This window comes from Lissotriton helveticus, unplaced genomic scaffold (genome assembly GCF_964261635.1).
Source record: "Lissotriton helveticus unplaced genomic scaffold, aLisHel1.1 SCAFFOLD_586, whole genome shotgun sequence".
NCBI lineage: Eukaryota > Metazoa > Chordata > Amphibia > Caudata > Salamandridae > Lissotriton > Lissotriton helveticus.
In genome coordinates, this window is record NW_027611895.1 from 130,727 (window position 1) to 154,953 (window position 24,227).

General features: G+C 53.4%; 1 protein-coding gene and 1 pseudogene across 1 annotated transcript in view; one reads left to right on the forward strand and one right to left on the reverse strand.

Moving 5' to 3' along the window:
• LOC144807228 (uncharacterized) overlaps window positions 1-24,227 on the reverse strand; it is a 170,475-nt gene that overhangs the window by 88,196 nt on the left and 58,052 nt on the right. The gene's annotated exons all lie outside the window — the stretch shown is intronic.
• LOC144807230 (28S ribosomal RNA) lies at window positions 12,289-13,137 on the forward strand (annotated as a pseudogene).

Sequence of the window (24,227 nt, forward strand, 5' to 3'; positions counted from 1 at the left end):
GAAGCTACCTCCTTTACAGTCATCCTTGCTAATGTTCCCCCACTTTCCCAGGGTACTTATGAGCACAGGTCAACCCTTAAAAATAAAGTCCTTGATTTTCTGAATAAAAAAACGGGAATAGGGGAAGCCTTATTTCATGAGTTCAAAATGGTTAGACGCATTGACTGGGTCGGGTATTCCTCAAAGTCCACGCCGGGTGACTGTGTAGTCTTGTGCTTCAGGTCACCGGCCTGGTCCGTCATATACTTGAGATGGCTAGCCATGCCCCACATGATAGGGCTATTGGCATTCTTCCCCTAGGCTTTTTTTTATAAGCAAAATAGTTTCTCCAGACAGAGGGGTGCAGGTGGCCCGCTGTACGATCATCTAAGGCCCGATCTTTCAGTCCAGCTTAATATTCGCTACGAGGCTCTTTCCTCCCTTGAAGAAATCGATTGACTGGGGTTGTGCGCTGAGGGGGACTTAGCAGGGGGGTTTGTGATGAGGCAGTAGGTGTCACCTTGACGCCCGGCCACCCCACTCCATAAGTCACCAATGCACATCCCACTCTTCTAACCTCCGTGGCTCCGTTGCCCGTTGAACACCATGTGGCTAATATAGCTAGCACCGAGCAAGCTGCTTCTGCTCCTCTGAAGTCTTCCTTGGTTCTTGCTTCATGGAATATAGCTGGACTGGAATCTAAGATAGCTTTGGATGATTGGTCTTTTTATATTAAGGATGTTGATATCTGGGCTTTCCAGGAAACATGGTCAATTAATCCCGTGTTCCATGTTGGCTATTTAAACTTTTCAAAACCAGCAATAAGAAGTCATAGAGGAAGACCTCTGGGTGGTCTAACTTGTTGGGTAAGGCAGCTCGAGGGGATCACACTAGAGGAGATTGCCTTGGATAGCCCGGATATTCAAGTCATTAGAGTCAAATCCGCTAAAGGCCTTGACTTACTCTTGCTTAATGTATACGCAAGGGGGCAACCGGGTGGAAGGTCCTCACAGGTTGTTATCGCCCTAGAGTAGTTTTTGGCTGCAGGACCTCCCAACGTTAACCTTGTAATTGCAGTTGACTTTAACACCTGCTTTGAGCCCCTAGATACGGAAGACTGTAGACTCAGTGTTGAGGTGGACGAGATCTGGGGTGTACCTCAACTGAACCTCTTGCCTATTAAAAAATGGTCTGAAGCCGCCCTTCAACTTAAAGGGCTGTGCTTGGAATGTTGTCTTAGGGCGGTTAACGGAAGGACAGCGTCTGATGCTCTGGGACTGGCGACCTTCGACAATGGGCGTTCTAAAAGTCGGATCGACTATTTACTAGTGAATGTTGAGTTCTGGCACTTAGTCCTTGATATAGTAGTACAAAATCGCCCCGAAAGTGATCACAATCTGTTGGTCCTTTCCTTGAACGATGGGAGCTTTTGTAGCTCACTTACCACCGAACCTGATATAGGTTGTAACCAAGTAATCTTGGCTAACGACCTGAGAAGGGTACGCTGGGCCTAAGGTGACCATTGATGATAGGAAGGTGCAAGGGATAATGGCTCTTGTCTCTGGGTCATTAAAGGAACTGAACGAATGCGGTACTCATGAGGTCCTTAATGATAACCTAATTAGGATTCATTGTGAGAAGTTGGCCTGGTATATGATGTTCGCTATTCAAGTGAGCACCTTGCACCAGTCCAAACAACCCTTATGGTGATGGTTGTAAGTCAACCTTATAGACCAGCTATCCTAGTGGTAGCGTGGACAGAACAGTCTTAGGCTAAAAGACTCTTGAAGGCGTATAAAGCCAGCTGTTTTACCATATGTAACCCCTTGAATATCAAATGAAAGGACACCACACAGGATATATATAAAAAATATATTTATTTATTCACTAACACACTCCTCTGAACTCTTTATGAGGTCAGAGGCAAAAGCACATAACAAATTACACTTAGAAATACTTTAAATAGCACAATTTAAAGTTAGGCCCTAGGGGCGCGTAAAACCATATACTAAGTAAGTGGTATAAGAACCACGACTTGGAAAAGGAGAAGGCCTAGGGCCTAGAAAATCGCTGGGGCTACACTATCTGACCCTTAGGTTAGGAGTAGGAGGCCCACAGGCGGCACGTGCAGTGTCTTTACACACACGCGGGAGTCAATGTTAAGTCAATGGGAACTTAGAAGGTAAGTAAATGAAGATTTAGGATACTTCTGGTCTAGCTAGGAGGAAACAACTAGTAAATCTGGACACTAGGATAGTTAATCCCTACTGGAGCACCGAAGTACTCGCGTGACCTCACCCACGGGCTGCGGGTGCATAGGTGTCAAAGTGTGTCGGGTTTCGTCATTGTTCTCTATGGAGCCGTGAAGAAAGATGCTGCAGGCGACCAGGAGGAAGATGTCCGGGTGGATCCAAGGGTGGATATAGGATGAATAGGACCTGAAAGCAGAGGGGACAGAGTCTAGGTCACTAGCCAGTGACCGGGTGGAACCAGGGAGGAACCAGACGTCGTCAAGGAGCAATCAGGTGCGGATGTGAAGCTTGTCGTTGCAGCCACGCAGACCAGGAGGCGTCGAAGACGACCAGGTGCTGGAGAGGAGCTGTCCCATGAAGGTTCTGGCAGATGGAGGGGTCGACTTCAAAACTGGAGTCAACAAGCCTAAGCAAAGGCAACCCACGCAGGATACACAAAAGGCATCTGGTGCAGACCAGGAGGGTCTGAGGTACTTCACCTTTTCAGGGAAGCGAGGGCCAGTCTGGAGCAACCTGACCAGCAATGGATTTTTACAAGAATCATCGTCAGAGGGCTACTAGCCAACAGGCCAGCAACCGGACAACGCGTCGAGCAGAACACAAGCAGAAGGGCCCCACGCAGATCTCGTGGAGTGTGGAGGGCTGGTCTTCTGTGCAGGTGGAGCTCGGTGTCTTGGTGTCTCAGTCCCTAGTGCACAGCTTCGAGGATGCCTCAGGAGCTGCGCTGTTAGCAATTTGAAGACTTTGCAAGTTGCCTGGTTCCACGGATTCCGATGCCTTCCACGGAGCTCAGCTGTGCTGTAGTCGTGCATTGGGGTCAGAGGAGTCCTGGAGTCGAGGTCTTGTCAGGCTCTGCGCTCGAGTTCCTGCGGGAACAAGGACAAAGCAAGCCGTCGGGTTGCTGGATGGTGCCTGGTTTCCCAGGGTGGTCACTCTTTGGCCACCAGGGAGATTCTTCAGTCTTCAAGTCGGTTGAATGTCGAAGGGTCCAGAGTTTTGTTTCAAGTTTCAGTTCAGGATCAAATCTAAAGTCTCCTGGGTCAGCTCCTATCTTTATACTACTAAAGGGGGCTGGGTTACTCACTAGGTCCCTCCTACGGGTGGGACCAGGAAGGGGGGTGGTTACACCCCCTTTCCTTTGTGCAGTTTCGCGATAGAGCTGGGGCTGGAGTGCCCCAGCAACCGGTTTGAACTGGGGTATGCATGGAGCACCTAGTGTGCCCCAGGCATGTCTCATTCTATTCAGCCCTCCCTGTCCCAATACACAAAGTCCTGTCTGGGGTGGTGCTCGCCCCTCTCCAGGCAGGAAACCTATTGTCCAGGCCTCCCTCGCTGGAAGGACTCTCAGCAGCAGGAGGTCAGACTTGTGTCTGTGGCAGCAGCATCCATTTTGTGACGCTGGGGCTCTGGTTAACTTTAACCGGGATAGTCAGCAACAACATGTCTTATCGCTCTAGAAGGGTGGAATGCATTGGCAAGGGGGTAGTATTCCAAAGCGTATGACACCTTACACAACATGTTTAGCTAAAGCCAAACCAAAGTTAGCATTTAACCGCGAGGTTCATGATGCACTTAAGAGTATATGGTATGGCAATATCATAGAACATGGTTCCGAAAGCTGCAGACGGGCTCAGCTCATGCTAGAGCACCATCTAACACATAACCAAGCACTCTGCCTCCAGGATTGTTATGGCCTGCCATAGGAGTGACTTATAGGTTTATGTGTGTCTATATTTAAGGGTAGATATAGGAATACTATACCTAAGCAAGGGGTGATTACACAACCTTGTCCCAGCTGAGTGATCAGCCAGTTGTGTCAGTTTGAGTGGCCAGCCAGGGATGGCATAATACACGCTGCAGCCCCTGGTAGGCCTTGGTTACACCTATGCCCTGAGTACCTAGGGTACACTTCTACAGGGGCTGATAAGGTGAGACAATTCCCAATTGTGGATGTACCTAGAGTACATGGTGTGAATTTAGAGAGAGTGCATCTGGGCTGTGGGTCTGATTAGCAGGCCCACAGCCACATCTAAGTCGAAAACCAGTAAAGCAAAAGCAAAAAGTGGGGGTGACCATAGGAAGCAGACCCTACTCTCCTACACAACCCCCCCTCCAAACTTAGGGACATTAAACAAACCTTGACCAGTTGAGTCTTCATGTTCTAAGTGGAAATATCTAGAGAGTCCATCTGCATTGGCATGGTCAGTCCCTGGTCTGTGCTCCACTGTAAAGCCCATCGCCTGTAGGGAAATGGACCACCTAAGAAGTTTGGGATTTTCACCCTCCATCTGATTTACCCATAGGAGGGGCTTATGGTCGGTCTGAATCTTGAAGTGAGTGCCAAACAAGTATGGCCTCAGCTTCTTCAGGGCCCAAACCACAGCAAAGGCCTCCCTCTCTATAGCTGACCAACGTTTCTCGCTAGGGGTCAGCCTTCTGCTTATGAAAGCAATGGGCTGGTCTTGACCATCTATATTCAGTTGTGAAAGCACAGCTCCCACGCCCAATTCAGAAGCATCTGTATGGACTATGTACTCTTTTGAGTAATCTGGACTTTTCAGAATTGGTGCAGTACACATGGCCTGCTTCAGGTCATCAAATGCCTTGTGACAGCTAACTGTCCACTGAACTTTCTTCGGCATCTTTTTGGAAGTTAGGTCATTCAGTGGAGTCACACTGGACCCATAGTTTTTCACAAACTTTCAGTAGTACCCAGACAGGTCCAAGAAAGCTCTGATCTGTTTCTGGGTGATTGGAGGAGTCCAGTCTCTTATGATCTGGATCTTGCTCTCCAGTGGTTGAACCTGACCCCACCTACCAGGTGGCCCAGGTACACAACCTTGCTCTGCCCTATCTGGCACTTTATAGCCTTGATAGTGAGGCCTGCCTTTTGCAGAGCCTCTAAAACATTCCTCAGGTGGACCAGGTGATCCTCCCAGGTGGAGCTAAAGACAGCAATATCATCAAGATAAGCTGCACAATAGTCATCCAGTCCTGTGAGAACTTGATTCACCAACCTTTGGAAAGTGGCAGGTGCATTTTTCAAACCAAAGGACATTACCACAAATTGATAATGTCCTCCTGGGGTCGAAAATGCTGTTTTGGCTTTTGCATCCTCAGCTAACCTGATTTGCCAGTAGCCTGCTGTCAGGTCAAATGTGCTCAAGAACTTGGCAGAAGCCAGTCTATCTATGAGCTCATCTGCCCTGGGGATGGGGTGGGCATCTGTCCTAGTGACAGCATTGAGACCTCTGTAGTCCACACAAAACCACATCTCTCTATTACCATCTTGGGTGTGAGGTTTTGGTACCAGGACTACTGGACTGGCCCAAGGGCTCTCTGAGGGATCAATAACTCCCAGCTCCAGCTTCTTTTGGACCTCTGTCCTAATGCAGTCCCTGGCATGGTCAGGTTGCCTGTAGATTTTACTCTTGACAGGCAGACTGTCACCAGTGTCCACCTCATGGGTGCACCAGCTTGTCTGACTTCAGGTTCAGGGAAAACAGATGTCTGAAGGACTGAAGAGCTTGTCTGCAGTCCTGTTTCTGATGTTCAGAGAGGCTGTCAGCAAAGACAACACCATCTACTGACCCATCATCAGGGTTCTGAGTACGCAGGTCTGGGAGAGGGTCACTCTCTTTCTCCTGCCCCTCATCTGTAGCCATGAGCAGGCCCATGTCCGCCCTGTCGACAAATGCTTTTAATCTGTTGACATGAAGCACCCTGTGGGGGCTTCTGGGAGTCCCAAGGTCCACCAAGTAGGTGACATCTCCCTTACGTTCAACTATTGTATGGGGTCCAGACCATTTGTCCTGGATTGCTGCTGGGGCCACTGGCTCCAACACCCATACTTTCTGTCCCGGCTGGTACACAGTCAGCACAGCCTTTTGGTCATGCCAAGCTTTTTGAAGTTCTTGGCTGGCCTCAAGGTTTTTGGAAGCTTTCTCCATATACTCAGCCATCCTGGAGCGGAGACCAAGTACATAATCCACTATGTCAAGTTTAGGCTTTTTGAGAGGTAACTCCCATCCTTCCTTCACAAGACATAGGGGTCCTCTTACAGGATGCCCAAACAGAAGCTCAAAAGGGCTGTAGCCAACCCCCTTCTGCGGGACCTCTCTGTAAGCAAACAGGAGGCAGGGTAAAAGGATGTCCCATCTTCGCCTAAGCTTTTCAGGTAACCCTTTTATCATCCCTTTTAGGGTCTTGTTGAATCTCTCCACAAGCCCATTGCACTGTGGGTGATATGGTGTGGTAAATTTGTAATTTACACCACACTCCTTCCACATTGCAGTCAAGTATCCTGACATGAAGTTTGCACCTCTGTCAGAGACAACCTTCTTAGGAAACCCCACTCTGGAGAAAACGCCAAGTAGGGCCCTGGCCACAACAGGAGCTGTAGTAGTCCTAAGGGGAATAGCTTCTGGATACCTGGTGGCATGATCCACTACCACCAGTATAAATCTGTGCCCAGATGCTGTTGGGGTGTCCACTGGTCCAACAATGTCTATCCCCACTCTCTCAAAGGGCACCCCCACCACAGGTAGTGGTATAAGGGGGGCATTTGTTGTGCCACCTGATTTGCCACTCGCTTGACAGGTGACACATGAGCAACAAAACTCTTTGGTATCTTCAGACATGTGAGGCCAGTGAAAGTGAGGGGCAAGCCTGTCCCAAGTCTTGTTCTGGCCCAAGTGTCCTGCAAGGGGAATTTCATGGGCTAAGGTGAGAAGGAAACCTCTAAGAGACAAGGGGATGACCAGCCTCCTGGTAGCACCAGGCTTGGGGTCTCTTGCCTCAGAGTATAGGAGTCCTTCATCCCAGTATACCTTGTGGGCACCTGTAGCATTCCCTGCAGCCTCAGCAGCAGCCTGCTGTCTGAGGGGTTCAAGGGAGGAACAGTCTAACTGTGCCTGTCTCAAGTCTGCCCTGGAAGGTCCCCCTGTCCCAAGAAACTCAACCTGTTCAGGTTCAAGCTCTTTAAGGACAGTTCCTTCTGGGGTCTTTGGGTCAGCCTCCTGAGAGGGCTGATCCTCAGCCTGAGGCAGGGTGGAAGGCACTGCCTTAACCCTACTGCTCTTCCTCTTGGGTAGTGTCTGGTCCATTGTTCCAGGATCCAGCACTTGTTCAGCTGGGCATTTCTTGGCCTGTGACCTGGTCACAGCAAGGACATGTGAGGAGAGACCTAACATTTCTACATGAGTCCTGTACTCCACATCTGACCACAGGGAGGATTCCAAATCATTGCCCAAGAGACAATCTACTGGGAGGTCTGAACTAACTACAACCCTTTTTGAGGCCAGTTACACCTCCCCAGGAGAAGTTAACAACTGCCATACTGTGATTGGTAGTGACGTTGCTAGCATTGGTCACTAGGTAGTCTGAACCTAGCATGATCTGATCAGGGTCCACAAAGGCTGGTGTCACCATAGTGACACTAGCACATGTGTCCCTGTAGGCCTGAGCCATTTTTCCATTGATTAAAGGCGTTTGCCTGTATTTGCCCAGAGTACTGGGACTTACAGTAGGGGTCATATCCATGTCCCCAGTACAGACAGGAACAGCCTGAGTAGGTATTCTGACTAAGTCAGAACCCACCTCAGGTCCCAGGGTTAACCCAACTTGGGGTGTACACTATCACTACTAACTGTACTAGGGGGTGCAGGTGTCTTAGGGACAGTAGTGGTAGGAGCTTGGCCTTTCTTGGTGCACTCACTAAACCAGTGAGTTTTACTTTTACAGTATTGGCACCATGGTTTCTTTGGAACATCAGTCTTCTTCTTTTGGGAATTCTGGGACCCACCCTCCTTGGATTGCTGGGGCCCTGTTAAAGACTTCTGGTCATTTTGTTGATTCTGGTTACTACCCTTTTGGTCTGCTTTCTTTTGGCCACCACCCTGGTTCTGGTTCTGCTGCTTAACCCTGGTTCTGACCCATCTGTCTGCCTTCTTTCCCAATTCTTGGGGAGAGGTCAGATCTGAGTCAATCAGGTGCTGATGCAACAACTGGTTCTGACAATTATTTAGGATTTGTTTTCTCATTATAAGATTGTACAATCCTGTGTAATCAGTAACTTTACTTCCCAGTAACCAGCCTTCCAAGGCCTTAGTGGCACAATCAACAAAGTCAGTCCAATCCTGAGCCTGAGTTTTCTGTGTGTCTATGAACATCAACCTGTACTGTTCAGTTGTTAAGCCAAACCCATCAATCAGTGCATTTTTCAGGACTTGTTAGTCATTAGCATCCTCATCTCTAACAGTGAGGAGCTTATCTCTGCCTTTACCTTCAAAGGAGAGCCACAGTATAGCTGCCCACTGACTCTGGGGTACCTGCTGTACTTTGCAGGCTCTCTCCAGAGCAGTCATCCATTTGTGGATGTCATCTCCTGACTTATAGGAGGGTACTATTTTACTCAGGTGTCTATTAACAAAACTCCTGTCTTTATCTCTAGGGATAATGCTGCCACCAGTGGGTGTTAACCCACTCAATTGTTGCTCTCTAGCAAAAGCAAGTTTCTCTTTGGCAAGGGCAAGTTCTTCCCTTTGGCGCCTCAGAATAACTTCCTTCATCTTTGCCTGATGCTCTCTCCTCTGAGGGGAAGTCATCCTCCTCTGAGCAGATGCACGAGAGCCCTGGGAATGAATAGACCTATTGGAGTCTCTGGAGTGAGACCTATCGCTTCTAATCCCAGGGTTAGGCCTGCTTGAGGTTAGGTCTGGGGCTCCCCCGGACCCTTCCCTATGTAGGCCTAAGTTGGCCCTAGTAAGTCTACTGACTAAAGGTTGGCCATTGTCTACCTCACCCTCAGATACGTCTTCTTCTTCCCTCTCATCTACATTCTCTGTTTCAGGGAGGTTAGAGTCTGGATCACCTGGATCACCTTCTAAGGGGGGCATGCTCCCATCTGGATTAGAGGGGCCTGGGTTAGCAGCCCTTCTAGCATCATATGTCTCTAAGAGACCTAACAGAAAAGGAGTGGTAGGGTTAGAACCCTGTTTCAGTTTCCTGGAGGTACACAATTATCTCATCTCCTGGAAGCTGAGTGCTGCATATCTGGAAAGGACCTGTGGAGGGTCACTAACCACTAGGGGAGACACTGAGGTCTCTCCATGGGTAGACATGCTTTCTAGTGAGGTGTAAGTGATGCACTTACCTACACTATGGGTTTTCCTACTGATCCCTTGCTAAGAGTTGTAGTCAGGGTGTGCTAGGCCCTTTCTACTACAACAGCTGGTTCAGTAGAACTCAGAGTATTTCTAAGCTTGTTATATGTACCTATGGTACCTTATGTGATCTTTCAAATGATATTTCAAGATTATATGTGGTAAAAACAACAGTGAGCTCAAATCCCAACCGCTGCACACCAATGTGAGAAGTTGGCCTGATATATGATGCTCACTAGTTCTAGTGATCACCTTGTATCAGTCCAAACAACCCTTATGGTGAGTGGTTGTAAGGCAACCTTATAGACCAGCTATCCTAATGGTAGCATGGACAAAGCAGTCTTAGGCTAAACTCTTTTGGCATGTGTAGCCAGCTGTTTTACCACAATATAACCCCTTGAATACCATGTGAAAGGACACCACACAGGTTGTTATGAAAATAAACAATATATTTATTAATAACAAACACCTCTGAACTCTTTATGAGGTCAGAGGGCTAAGCACATGACAATCTCTTAGGAAAAATACGATAAGTTGCACAAAATTACAATGGTGCCCTAGGGGCACGGCAAACCATATACTAAGTAAATGGTATAAGGAAATCAATAGAAGAAATGGAGCTGTCCAGAGGCTGCAGGACCGCTGGGACTACGCTATCCTAACCTGAGGTAAGTAATAGGAGGCCCACGGGACGCGGGTGCAGAGTGTGAACTCACACGCGGGATGCGTAACAACGTCTATGGACAGTACAGTTCAAGAAAAAGGTGAGTACGGACAATCCTGACTAATTAGGACTAAAACGACTGTGAATCTGGACACTAGGAGAGTCAATCTACCCTTGAGCACCGAAATGCTCTCGTTACCTCACCCACGGGCTGCGGGTGCATAGGTGCGAAGTCGTGTCGGGTTTCTGTGTTGAAGTCTATGGAGCCTGAAAGAAAAGATGCTGCAAGCGACCAGGAGGAAGATGTCCGGTGTGATCCAAGGGTGGATCGAGGAAGAAGAGGACCTGAAAGCAGAGGCGACAGTGTTCAAAGTCACTAGCCAGTGACCGGTGTGGAACCAGGAGGGAACCAGATGCTGTTGTCGGCGATCAGGTGAAGAGTGGACGCTTGTCTCTGCAGCCACATGGACCAGGAGGTGTCTTCCACAACCAGGATGGAGGCACGAGCTGTCCCACGCAGGCTCTCGCTGTCGGCGGTGTCGGATCCGGGATTGAAGTCAACAGGCCTTGGCAAAGGCAACCCACGCGGTGAGTGGAAACAGCGTCTGGAGTGGACCAGGAGGGTCCGGGGTGCTCCTCTTTTGAAAGGGAGCAAGGGCCAGTCTGGAGCAACCAGACCAGCAGTGTAGTTTTCAAAGTTCGTCGTCTAGGAGGTCACTAGCCAGCCGGCAAGTGACCAGACAACGCGTCGAGCAGTAAACAAGCAGAAGGGCCCCACGCAGATCTCGTGGAGGCTGGAGGGCTAATCTTCGGTGCAGGAGCTGCTCGGGGCTGGGGCTTCTCAATCCCCAAAGCACTTGGTCGAGTTTACCTCCGGAGTTGTGCTGGAAGCTAAGTGCAGTTTCTTTCAAGATGGCCGGTCCCACGTGTCTCGTCGCACCCACGGATCTCAGCTGGGCTGCAGATGTAAGTTGAGGTCGGAGAGGTCTGGGAATCCGGGTCTCGTCGGGCTCTGAAGTCTGGATCCTCGAGGGAAGACGACACAGTGAAGCCGCTGGACGCTTGATGGTGCCTGCAGTTGCAGGGTGGACACTCCTTGCCCACAAGGGAGATTTCTTCAGTCTTCTATGTAGAAAGTCGAAGTCCAGAGTTTCTTCTTGTAGAGTTTCAGTTCAGGATTAATCTAATTTGGAATGGGACCAGCTCCTACCTTTATTCTCCTAAAGGGGACTACACTACTGACTAGGTACCTCCCATGGGTGGGACCAGGAAGGGGGGTGGTTACACCCCCTATCCTTTGTCCGGTTTCGTGCCAGAGCTGGGGCAGGGATGCCCCAGAAACTGGTTTGAACCGGTGTATGCACAGGACACCTTGTGTGCCCCAGGCATGCCTCATTCCTTTCAGGCCTGTCCTACCCAATACACAAAATCCTGTCTGGGGTAATGCTAGCACCTCCCAAGGCAGGAAACCCTTTGTCCAAGCCTCCCTCGCTGGAAGGACTCGCAGCAGCAGGAGGTCAGACTTGTGTCTGTGGTGGCAGCATCCATTTTGTGATGCCAAGGCTCGAGTTAACTTTAACCGGGGTTCACAGTTACATACATGTCGTGTCCCTCTAGAAGGGTGGAATGCTACCCCCGTCGCCAGAGAGACTAGAGGGGGTAGTATTCCAATTCGTATGACACCTTACTCGACATGTTTTGATAATGCTATACCAAAGTTAGCATTCAACTGCGAGGATGATAATGCACTTAAGAGTATATGGTATAGCGTTATCATGGAACAGCTATTAGGACTTGGTTCCGCAAGCTGCAGGCGGGCTCAGCTCATGCCAGAGCACCATCTCACATAACTCCAAGCACTCTGCCTTCAGGATTGATAAGCCCTGCCATAGGAGTGACTGATAGGAGTATATGTGTCCATTTTAAGGTTAGATATAGGTATACTATATCTACAGCAAAGGGTGATTACACCACCTTGCCCCAGCTGTCATGCAGCCAGTTGTGTCTGTTTAGATGGCCAGCCAGGGGTGGCATAATACAAGCTTCAGCCCCTGGTAGGCCCTGGGTACACCTATGCCCTGGGTACTTAAGGTACAATTGTACAGGGACTGATAAGGTGGCCCAGTACCAATTGGTAAATGCACCTAAGGTACATGAATTTCAATTTAGAGAGAGAACAGCTAGGCTGTGGGTCTGATTAGCAGGCCCACAGCCGGGGAAAGTCGTAAACGAGTGAAGCAAAAAGCAAAAATCTGGGGTGACCATAGGATTGCAGACCCCACTCTCCTACACGGTACACCTGTCAAACAATAACGCAGGTGTCCTAAGGCGAGTTCAGGGTGGACAGAAACCTCCTGCGGAGCAGAAGGGCAAAAGCTCGCTTGATCTCGATTTTCAGTATGAATACAGACCGTGAAAGCGGGGCCTCACGATCCTTCTGACTTTTTGGGTTTCAAGCAGGAGGTGTCAGAAAAGTTACCACAGGGATAACTGGCTTGTGGTGGCCAAGCGTTCATAGCGACGTCGCTTTTTAATCCTTTGATGTCGGCTCTTCCTATCATTGTGAAGCAGAATTCACCAAGCGTTGGATTGTTCAACCACTAATAGGGAACGTGAGCTGGGTTTAGACCGTCGTGAGACAGGTTAGTTTTACCCAACTGATGATGTGTTGTTGCAATAGTAATCCTGCTCAGTACGAGAGGAACCGCAGGTTCAGACATTTGGTGTATGTGCTTGGCTGAGGAGCCAATGGGGCGAAGCTACCATCTGTGGGATTGTGTCTGAACGCCTCTAAGTCAGAATCCCCCCTAAACCGTAACGATACCGCAGTGCCGTGGAGCCTCGGTTTGCCTGGGATAGCCGGCCTCTCTCGGAGGGCCGATGCGTAGAGCCGCTCGCTTGGGGACCGGAGCGCGGACGGAAGGGGGCCGCCTCCATTGCCCTTAGTGCACCGCATGTTCATGGGGCACCTGGTGCTAAATAATTCGTAGATGACCTTATTTTGGGTCAGGGTCTTGTAAGTAGCAGAGCAGCTACCTCGCTGCGATCTATTGAAAGTCATCCTCTGAGCCAAGCTTTTGTCTCTCTCTGGGCGCGTGGGCGCCCGCGCACACCCTCCTCCACCACACCCAGGGGTGGGTCCCTCTGCCGCCGGGCCGGCGGGAGGGACGCGGAGGGGGTGGCGCGGGCCCGTGGGAGGCTGCCTCCACCACGTGCCCTCTGGCACGGGGGCCTTCCCCTCCCGTCCCTGTCCCACCGGGGAGCTGGGATGGGGGCTACATTCCTCTTGCAGGCCGGCAGGGTGACCAGATGGCTCGGGCCGGCCGGGCCGCTCCCCTTCTCCGCTGCTGCTCCCAGGCAAGCCGAAGCAGGGAGGCGAGCAGTGGCAGCCCCGGGGAAGGAGCATGCCAAACGGCTGCCTCGGAGCGCCCCGACCACCCACGCTGGCTGGAACTGGGAGGGCGACTGGGTACGGCCCCCTCCCGGGCCGTCCGGGCGCTGGGATGCCCCAGGGCATCTGGTCGCCTGGCTGCGCGACCAGATGGCCCTGCGGGCCGGGCGACCAGATGGCCCTGCGGGCTGGGCGACCAGATGGCCCTGCGGGCCGGGTGACCAGATGGCCCTGCGGGCTGGCGGCCAGGCTAACTCCAACTTTTGTCCTTCCCCAAAGTTCTGTAAGCCCCCACTACGTGGGGGCTTAATAGTTGAGGAAAATGGGCTCCCCGGGAAGGCCGTCGGGGAGTGGATGTGGCCTGGGCTTCACCCTCCGTGGGTCCGGCCTAGGGTCCGTGCGCTGGGGACGGGGCTCCCAGGGGGGCTCTCCCAGGCCTGGCTAGGGTTCAGAAGGAGGGACCGGGCCCGGGGCTTGAGCTCCATCCAGCCACCCCGGGGTGCGTGAGCCCCCCGTCCTGCAAGCCATCAGAGAGTCTGGGCCGTGGGGGACTAGGGTTCGGAAAACCCGGATTGGGGTTCTGAAAGACGGGACTAGTCTTCGGAAAGCCGGGACTGGGGCCGGGACCGGGCCCGGGGCTTGAGCCCCGTCCGGCAGGGCCCGGTGGTGTGGGAATACCCCTCCGTCCTGCAATCCGGTCGGGGGTCTGGGGCGCCCGGGACGGAGGGTCCACCGGGGGCCCAGGGGAGGCTCTCCCCGGCCTGGCCTAGGGTTCGGAAAGCCGATACTGAGGCCGGGACCGGGCCCGGCAGGGCCCGGTGTTGCGGGAATACCCCTCCGTCCTGCAAGTCGGCCGGGGGTCCATGACGCCCGGGACGGAGGGTCCACCGGGGCCCAGGGGAGGCTCTCCCCGGCCTGGCCTAGGGTTCGAAAAGCCAGGACTGGGGCCGGGACCGGGCCCGGGGCTTGAGCCCCGTCCGGCAGGGCCCGGTAGTGCGGGAATACACCTCCGTCCTGCAAGCCGGCCGGGGGTATTTGATATTTGATATTTATGGGCATTTGTAAAGCGCAAGCGTTCGCTCCCAGGGGAGCATCATGGCGCTGGGCGAGCTGCGGAGGAATAGCTGGAAAAGTGGAATGAATGGAAGAGAAAACTAAATGGCAGCCAGGACAGAGGAGTCTGGTAATTTGTAGACCCATGTCTTGAGGAGTTTTCTGAAATCGTTCTCATTGTCTGTGGCTCTAAGGTAGGCCGGTAGGGTGTTCCAGGCTTTGGCCGCCAGAACATTGAAGGATTTCCCGCCTCTGGTCTTATATTTAAATCTGGGAATTTGAACCAGGTTAGTCCCAGAGGATCTCAGGCAGCGCGAAGGGTTATAGCGCTTAAAACGGTTTACAAAGTAACGGGGTCCTGTGTTTTGCATGGTTTTATGGACTGTGAGAAGCAGTTTAAAAAGAATTCTTTTATGCAGTGGCATCCAGTGAAGTGAATTCAGGGCTGCAGACGCAGATGACCTTCTGGGGAGTTGTAAAACCAGTCGGGCTGCAGCATGTTGTAAGCTCTGCAACTTTCTGAGAGTAGATTTTTTCACTCCGGCCATAAGGCCGTTGCAGTAGTCAAGTCGGGAAAGTAAAAGAGCTACCGCGACTGACTTTCTGGCTGCGATTGGGAGGAAATCAAAAAATTTCCTCAGAGATTTTATTAATCCGAAGCATCGACCGGCAGTGATCTTTACATGGTCATCAAAAGTAAGGGAAGAATCGAATTGTACGCCCGGGTTTCTAGCTGATGTAACTGCACTAGGAGGGGCCTCGGATCCTGTGGGCCACCAATCTTTCGGGCAAAAAGAAAGATTCTTACCTATTGGGATGATCTCTGTCTTTGCGCCATTGCATCTAAGATGATTGGTATTTAGCCACTCAAAGACATCAGAGAGGCAGTTTTTAAACCGGAGATCTGCGTCAGTACGCTGTTTGTCAATGGTGACGACCAATTGAGTGTCGTCGGCGTAGGACGTGACCAGGATCCCATGTGATTCTATCACAGCTAAGAGGGGTGCCATGTAGATATTGAAGAATAAAGGGCTTAATATGGACCCCTGGGGCACTCCAGATGTAATTGGCTTTTCGCAGGATAGGTGTGGTCCTAGTGTCACAGTCTGAGACCTATTTGATAGAAATGATGAAATCCAGGCCAGGGCTGAGTCTGTTACGCCAATCTCTCGCATTCGATTGATTAGGATGACATGCGAGATAGTGTCGAATGCTGCTGTGAGATCCAACAGGATGAGGACAGCTTGCTTGCCCTCATCCTGTAGGAATTTGATGGAATCAGCAAGTTCGATCAAAGCTGTTTCGGTGGAGTGACCGGAGCGGAAACCCGATTGCTGAGGGTGCAAGATGTTATGGGCTTCTGTGAAGGTTTTAAGCTCCTCATGCACAAGGTGCTCCGTGACTTTGCCCAGAATAGGAAGTAAGGAGATGGGACGCATGTTAGTCAAATCTGTAGATGATTTGTTCTGTTTTTTCAACAGGGGTTTGACAGTGGCCTTCTTCCATTCGGCAGGTACAATTCCGGATTCAAGGGATTCATTAATGATTCCATTAATGTAAGGGTTGACTGTGTCAATCAGATGGTGAAGAATGATTGGGGGACAGGAATCAGTGGGTGCTCCTGATTTACAGGCCCGGATAGCCTTACTTGTCTGTTGTAAGGATACTGGTTTGAAGCTGGAGAGAGGAGGGTAATTAACTGTTACCTCTGCGGTGGTTGTCGAGGGTGGGGGAAAGTCTTTCTGAATGTTGATAATTTTGTCAATGAAGTAGTCAGATATTTGGTTGCAAAGACTCTCTGAGGGAGGTACATCGGTGGTGAGAGCTTTCGGATGAGTGAAGGACTTGACTATGGTGAAGATGGTTTTTTGATTTTGGTGCGCTTCCATTATGAGATTGGTAAAGTATTCTTTTTTTGCTGCTTTAATGTCAGAGAGGTATGCTTTCCTCTGTTGGACATAGCGTGTTTTGGAGGTCGTGTCATATGCTTGTCTCCAATGTCTTTCTAGTCTCCGACAAAGGAGGTGGCTGTCGGCAAGGGTCTGGGTGAACCATGGGGCATTAGGTTTTTTCTTCTTAGGGCCCTTTCCTTGATTGTTTTTAGGTTCAGAGTTAGCCGCGACTATTTGGTGCATCCAGATGTGGAAGTTGCAGGAGTCAACTTCGACATCTCCAGTTAACATGGGGGGTGAAGGCAGTGGTTTTGACTCAAGCTTTATTCGTTCAGCCACTTTCTTCCAGTTGACTGTGAAGGTGGCTTGTGTATGTCTAGGACTAGATGGGGTAGGAATAGGTGTCGTGATATCAAAGGGGATGAAGAAGTGGTCGGTCCAAATTTGGGGCAATGGAGGGGAAGTGGAAAGGGTAGGAAGATTAGAACAGATGCCATCAATGGGTCCCAGGCACTCCACACCACTTGGAGTCAAGCTAGCCGGGCTGAAGAGAGGTGTTACCTCGAAACCGGTCCGGTCCTCGGATGCTTGATTCCGTTCTGGGAAGGACATGGCTTTTGTAGTTCGGACTGGACTGTTCCCATGGGGCAACAGGGTCAGAGCTGATTTGCATATCGCCATTGTCTAACCCAGGGTGGTGTGGAGTGCAAAAAAACGATGGATTTGGGCCCAGATCTTTTGACTGGGGGAGTGTGTGACATTGATCCACATTCAGTCCATCACTTGTTGTTTTTGCAATTGCCGCCCTAAGTGCGCTGGGGATGCCCAGACGTGGGTCCCAGGCACTCCACACCACTTGGAGTCAAGCTAGCCGGGCTGAAGAGAGGTGTTACCTCGAAACCGGTCCGGTCCTCGGATGCTTGATTCCGTTCTGGGAAGGACATGGCTTTTGTAGTTCGGACTGGACTGTTCCCATGGGGCAACAGGGTCAGAGCTGATTTGCATATCGCCATTGTCTAACCCAGGGTGGTGTGGAGTGCAAAAAAACGATGGATTTGGGCCCAGATCTTTTGACTGGGGGAGTGTGTGACATTGATCCACATTCAGTCCATCACTTGTTGTTTTTGCAATTGCCGCCCTAAGTGCGCTGGGGATGCCCAGACGTGGGTCCCAGGCACTCCACACCACTTGGAGTCAAGCTAGCCGGGCTGAAGAGAGGTGTTACCTCGAAACCGGTCCGGTCCTCGGATGCTTGATTCCGTTCTGGGAAGGACATGGCTTTTGTAGTTCGGACTGGACTGTTCCCATGGGGCAACAGGGTCAGAGCTGATTTGCATATCGCCATTGTCTAACCCAGGGTGGTGTGGAGTGCAAAAAAACGATGGATTTGGGCCCAGATCTTTTGACTGGGGGAGTGTGTGACATTGATCCACATTCAGTCCATCACTTGTTGTTTTTGCAATTGCCGCCCTAAGTGCGCTGGGGATGCCCAGACGTGGGTCCCAGGCACTCCACACCACTTGGAGTCAAGCTAGCCGGGCTGAAGAGAGGTGTTACCTCGAAACCGGTCCGGTCCTCGGATGCTTGATTCCGTTCTGGGAAGGACATGGCTTTTGTAGTTCGGACTGGACTGTTCCCATGGGGCAACAGGGTCAGAGCTGATTTGCATATCGCCATTGTCTAACCCAGGGTGGTGTGGAGTGCAAAAAAACGATGGATTTGGGCCCAGATCTTTTGACTGGGGGAGTGTGTGACATTGATCCACATTCAGTCCATCACTTGTTGTTTTTGCAATTGCCGCCCTAAGTGCGCTGGGGATGCCCAGACGTGGGTCCCAGGCACTCCACACCACTTGGAGTCAAGCTAGCCGGGCTGAAGAGAGGTGTTACCTCGAAACCGGTCCGGTCCTCGGATGCTTGATTCCGTTCTGGGAAGGACATGGCTTTTGTAGTTCGGACTGGACTGTTCCCATGGGGCAACAGGGTCAGAGCTGATTTGCATATCGCCATTGTCTAACCCAGGGTGGTGTGGAGTGCAAAAAAACGATGGATTTGGGCCCAGATCTTTTGACTGGGGGAGTGTGTGACATTGATCCACATTCAGTCCATCACTTGTTGTTTTTGCAATTGCCGCCCTAAGTGCGCTGGGGATGCCCAGACGTGGGTCCCAGGCACTCCACACCACTTGGAGTCAAGCTTGCCGGGCTGAAGAGAGGTGTTACCTCGAAACCGGTCCGGTCCTCGGATGCTTGATTCCGTTCTGGGAAGGACATGGCTTTTGTAGTTCGGACTGGACTATTCCCATGGGGCAACAGGGTCAGAGCTGATTTGCATATCGCCATTGTCTAACCCATGGTGGTGTGGAGTGCAAAAAAACGATGGATTTGGGGCCAGATCTTTTGACTGGGGGAGTGTGTGACATTGATCCACATTCAGTCCATCACTTGTTGTTTTTGCAATTGCCGCCCTAAGTGCGCTGGGGATGCCCAGACGTGGGTCCCAGGCACTCCACACCACTTGGAGTCAAGCTAGCCGGGCTGAAGAGAGGTGTTACCTCGAAACCGGTCCGGTCCTCGGATGCTTGATTCCGTTCTGGGAAGGACATGGCTTTTGTAGTTCGGACTGGACTGTTCCCATGGGGCAACAGGGTCAGAGCTGATTTGCATATCGCCATTGTCTAACCCAGGGTGGTGTGGAGTGCAAAAAAACGATGGATTTGGGCCCAGATCTTTTGACTGGGGGAGTGTGTGACATTGATCCACATTCAGTCCATCACTTGTTGTTTTTGCAATTGCCGCCCTAAGTGCGCTGGGGATGCCCAGACGTGGGTCCCAGGCACTCCACACCACTTGGAGTCAAGCTAGCCGGGCTGAAGAGAGGTGTTACCTCGAAACCGGTCCGGTCCTCGGATGCTTGATTCCGTTCTGGGAAGGACATGGCTTTTGTATTTCGGACTGGACTGTTCCCATGGGGCAACAGGGTCAGAGCTGATTTGCATATCGCCATTGTCTAACCCAGGGTGGTGTGGAGTGCAAAAAAACGATGGATTTGGGCCCAGATCTTTTGACTGGGGGAGTGTGTGACATTGATCCACATTCAGTCCATCACTTGTTGTTTTTGCAATTGCCGCCCTAAGTGCGCTGGGGATGCCCAGACGTGGGTCCCAGGCACTCCACACCACTTGGAGTCAAGCTAGCCGGGCTGAAGAGATGTGTTACCTCGACACCGGTCCGGTCCTCGGATGCTTGATTCCGTTCTGGGAAGGACATGGCTTTTGTAGTTCGGACTGGACTGTTCCCATGGGGCAACAGGGTCAGAGCTGATTTGCATATCGCCATTGTCTAACCCAGGGTGGTGTGGAGTGCAAAAAAACGATGGATTTGGGCCCAGATCTTTTGACTGGGGGAGTGTGTGACATTGATCCACATTCAGTCCATCACTTGTTGTTTTTGCAATTGCCGCCCTAAGTGCGCTGGGGATGCCCAGACGTGGGTCCCAGGCACTCCACACCACTTGGAGTCAAGCTAGCCGGGCTAAAGAGAGGTGTTACCTCGAAACCGGTCCGGTCCTCGGATGCTTGATTCCGTTCTGGGAAGGACATGGCTTTTGTAGTTCGGACTGGACTGTTCCCATGGGGCAACAGGGTCAGAGCTGATATGCATATCGCCATTGTCTAACCCAGGGTGGTGTGGAGTGCAAAAAAACGATGGATTTGGGCCCAGATCTTTTGACTGGGGGAGTGTGTGACATTGATCCACATTCAGTCCATCACTTGTTGTTTTTGCAATTGCCGCCCTAAGTGCGCTGGGGATGCCCAGACGTGGGTCCCAGGCACTCCACACCACTTGGAGTCAAGCTAGCCGGGCTGAAGAGAGGTGTTACCTCGAAACCGGTCCGGTCCTCGGATGCTTGATTCCGTTCTGGGAAGGACATGGCTTTTGTAGTTCGTACTGGACTGTTCCCATGGGGCAACAGGGTCAGAGCTGATTTGCATATCGCCATTGTCTAACCCAGGGTGGTGTGGAGTGCAAAAAAACGATGGATTTGGGCCCAGATCTTTTGACTGGGGGAGTGTGTGACATTGATCCACATTCAGTCCATCACTTGTTGTTTTTGCAATTGCCGCCCTAAGTGCGCTGGGGATGCCCAGACGTGGGTCCCAGGCACTCCACACCACTTGGAGTCAAGCTAGCCGGGCTGAAGAGAGGTGTTACCTCGAAACCGGTCCGGTCCTCGGATGCTTGATTCCGTTCTGGGAAGGACATGGCTTTTGTAGTTCGGACTGGACTGTTCCCATGGGGCAACAGGGTCAGAGCTGATTTGCATATCGCCATTGTCTAACCCAGGGTGGTGTGGAGTGCAAAAAAACGATGGATTTGGGCCCAGATCTTTTGACTGGGGGAGTGTGTGACATTGATCCACATTCAGTCCATCACTTGTTGTTTTTGCAATTGCCGCCCTAAGTGCGCTGGGGATGCCCAGACGTGGGTCCCAGGCACTCCACACCACTTGGAGTCAAGCTAGCCGGGCTGAAGAGAGGTGTTACCTCGAAACCGGTCCGGTCCTCGGATGCTTGATTCCGTTCTGGGAAGGACATGGCTTTTGTAGTTCGGACTGGACTGTTCCCATGGGGCAACAGGGTCAGAGCTGATTTGCATATCGCCATTGTCTAACCCAGGGTGGTGTGGAGTGCAAAAAAACGATGGATTTGGGCCCAGATCTTTTGACTGGGGGAGTGTGTGACATTGATCCACATTCAGTCCATCACTTGTTGTTTTTTCAATCAATGGTATGTCCAGCACTGTGAGTGGCCGTGTTGATATGTTGGGAGAGTCCAAAGATGTTCAAGGACTGTAGGAAGGAGATAGTGTGGGGATCAGTAGATGATTCCATATGTAAGTTCATATCGCCGAGGAGCGTGAAATTAGGGTATTGTAGCATGAGTGCACCGAGGGCCTCATCTAAGGAGTTGAGAAATGAGGAAGGGTTGCCCGGAGGACGATAGAGAAGCCCAACCGAGAGGGAAAACGAGGCAGTGATTTTAATTGAGAAACCCAAGCTTTCAGCGTCCTTAAGGTGGTATAAGTCAAATGTGTGGCAGGGAAATGTATCCTTGATGATTAGTGCTATCCCACCACCTCGACCTGAGGGTACATGGTGCCCGGGATGGAGGTTCCACCGGGGGCCCAGGGGAGGCTCTCCCCGGCCCGGCCTAGGGTTTGGAAAGCCGGGACTGGGGCCGGGACCGGGCCCGGGGCTTGAGCCCCGTCCGGCAGGGCCCGGTGGTGCGGGAATACCCCTCCGTCCTGCAAGCCGGCCGGGGGTCCGAGGTGCCCGGGACGGAGGGTCCATCAGGACCCGGGAGGCCTGAAGCCCAGGAGCCCTGTAGCCCCAGAGCCCAGTAGCTCTGCAGCCCCCGGAGCCCTGCAGCCCCAGAGCCCTGCAGCTCCTGAGCCCTGCAGGCCCGGGGCAGGCAGATTGGCGTCATTTCGGTCCCAGCCATCTGGGCGCCCCTCTCGCCTCGGCCATCTGGTCGCCCGCAACGGTTTCCTATGGGGCGACCAGATGGCCGAACTTCCCTGGAAGTCCCGATGAGGTGCCATTTGCCTCCCGGATCTCAGCGAGGGCTCCAGGAGGTCGGGTACTTTCACGCCTTGGGACCAGATGGGCTATGCCTGGGTAACACCTCCCTAGGCCACCCGGGTCTTCCTTCCTCCAGGCCAACGGCATGGCAAATTGCCCAGGACGGGCTCTATGGCTCTTGGGCAGTCGTCCCCCGGGCGTCCGGGGCTCCATCCAGGCCGACGGCATGGCAGAGTGCCCGGGACGGGCTCCATGCATCCCGGGTATTCGTCCCCCGGGCGTCTGGGGCTCAATCCAGGCTGACCGCATGGCACAGTGCCCGGGTCGGGCTCCATGGTTTTCACGGTGGTCCTCCCCTGGGTGTCGGGGGGGCTTCAGGCCGACGGCATGGAAAAGTGCCCAGGACGGGCTCAATGCATCCCGGGCATTCGACCCCCGGGCGTCCGGGCCTGAGAGCTCCAGTGGTCCTCACTATGCCTCAGGCCCAGCCGGGGTCCCCGAGCCCTGCCCGGCGTGGGCAGGCAGAAGCCCTACCGCGAAGGCTCGGGGTGGGAAGCAGGGAGTCCTTTCGGTCCCGGCCATCTGGTCGCCCGCAACGCTTTCCTGTGGGGCGACTAGATGGCCGGGCTTCCCTGGTAGTCCCTATGAGGTGCCATTCGCCTCTCAGATCCCAGCGAGGGCTCCAGGAGGTCAGGTACTTTCGCGCCCAGGGTCCCCTGAGCCTCGCGGTGCGCACTTGTTCCCAGAAAGAGGGGTAGCCTTCCAAAGGGATTACTAGGGAAAGGTACTCTGGAACCCCTCTCAGCCTAGCGGTCCTCAGCCGGCAGCTGGATGGGCCACGATGCCCCCCCAGCTCCGGGTCCGTCCCTGGGCCTGCCGCGTGGCAGGATGCGCTGGATGGGGTCCGCGAGGGCCCAGGCCTGGGGTCCCCGTCCCCCCCGGCCTGTCGCACTGCCCGGGACGGCAGGGGTTCCGTTGTGCCCGGGGAGCCTGGCTGGGTCACCCGCAATGCTTTCCTATGGGGCGACCAGATGGCCGGACTTCCCTGGAAGTCCTGATGAGGTGCCATTCGCCCCCGCATCCCAGCCAGGGCTCCAGGAAGTCGGGCACGTTCGCGCCTAGGGTCCCCTGAGCCTCGCGGTGCGCACTTATTCCCAGAAAGAGGGGTAGCCTTCCTCCGGATTACTAGGGACAAGGTACTCTGGGATCCCTCACGGCCTAGCGGTCCTCAGCTGGCAGCTGGACATGCCAGGATGCCGCCCCAGCCCCGGTTCCGTCCCTGAGCCTGGTGCGTGTCAGGATGCCCTAGATGGGGTCTGAGAGGGCCCGGGCCTGGGGTCCCCGTCCCCCCTGGCCTGCCGCACTGCCTGAGACGGCAGGGGGGTTCCGTTGTGTCCTGGGAGCCTGGCTGGGTTCAGGAGCTCCGGCCGGGGCTCCGTCCTGGGTCCTGCCGCGTGGCAGGGTGCCCGGGATGGGGTCCGGAGGGCCTGGGGAAAGCTACCCCTGCGCCTCTGGACCCGGGGCCCCCGGCTGGGGTCCAGGGGCCCCGCCAGGCCTCGGGTGGGGTGCTCCGGCCCAGGGCCCTGTCCCCCAGCCTGCCGCACTGCCAAAGGCCCGGGACGGTGTTCCGTGGTGCCCGGGAAGCCTCCCTGTGCTTGGCTGGGTACAGGAGCTCCGTCCGGGGCCCCTGAGGGTGGCCTCCCCACCCGGGGCTCTGTCCTGGGTCCTGCCGCGTGGCAGGGTGCCTGGGACAGGGTCCGGAGGGCCCGGGGTAGGCTTTCCCTGCGCCTTTGGGCCTGGGAGCCCCGGCAGGGTCCAGGGGCCCCGCCGGGCCCCGGTGCGGGTGCTCTGGCCCAGGGCCCTGTCGCCCCGGCCTGCCGCACTGCCAAAGGCCCGGGACGGGGTTCCGTGGTGCCCGGGGAGCCTCCCCTTGCTCGGCAGGGTTTCAGGAACCCCGTCCGGGGCCCTTGAGGGCCACAGGGAGGGTGGCCTCCCCACCGGGGCTCCGTCCTGGGTCCTGCCGCGTGGCAGGGTGTCCGGGACGAGGTCCGGAGGTTACAGGCAGCTTCCCTTTCGTGCCCGGCCATCTGGTCGCCCGGATCCCGTCGGCCATCTGGTCGCCCGGATCCCCTCGGCCATCTGTTCGCCTGCAATGCTTTCCTATGGGGCGACCAGATGGCCGGATTTCCCTGGAAGTCCTGATGAGGTGCCATTTGCCTCCCGGATCCCAGCGAAGACTCCAGGAGGTCGG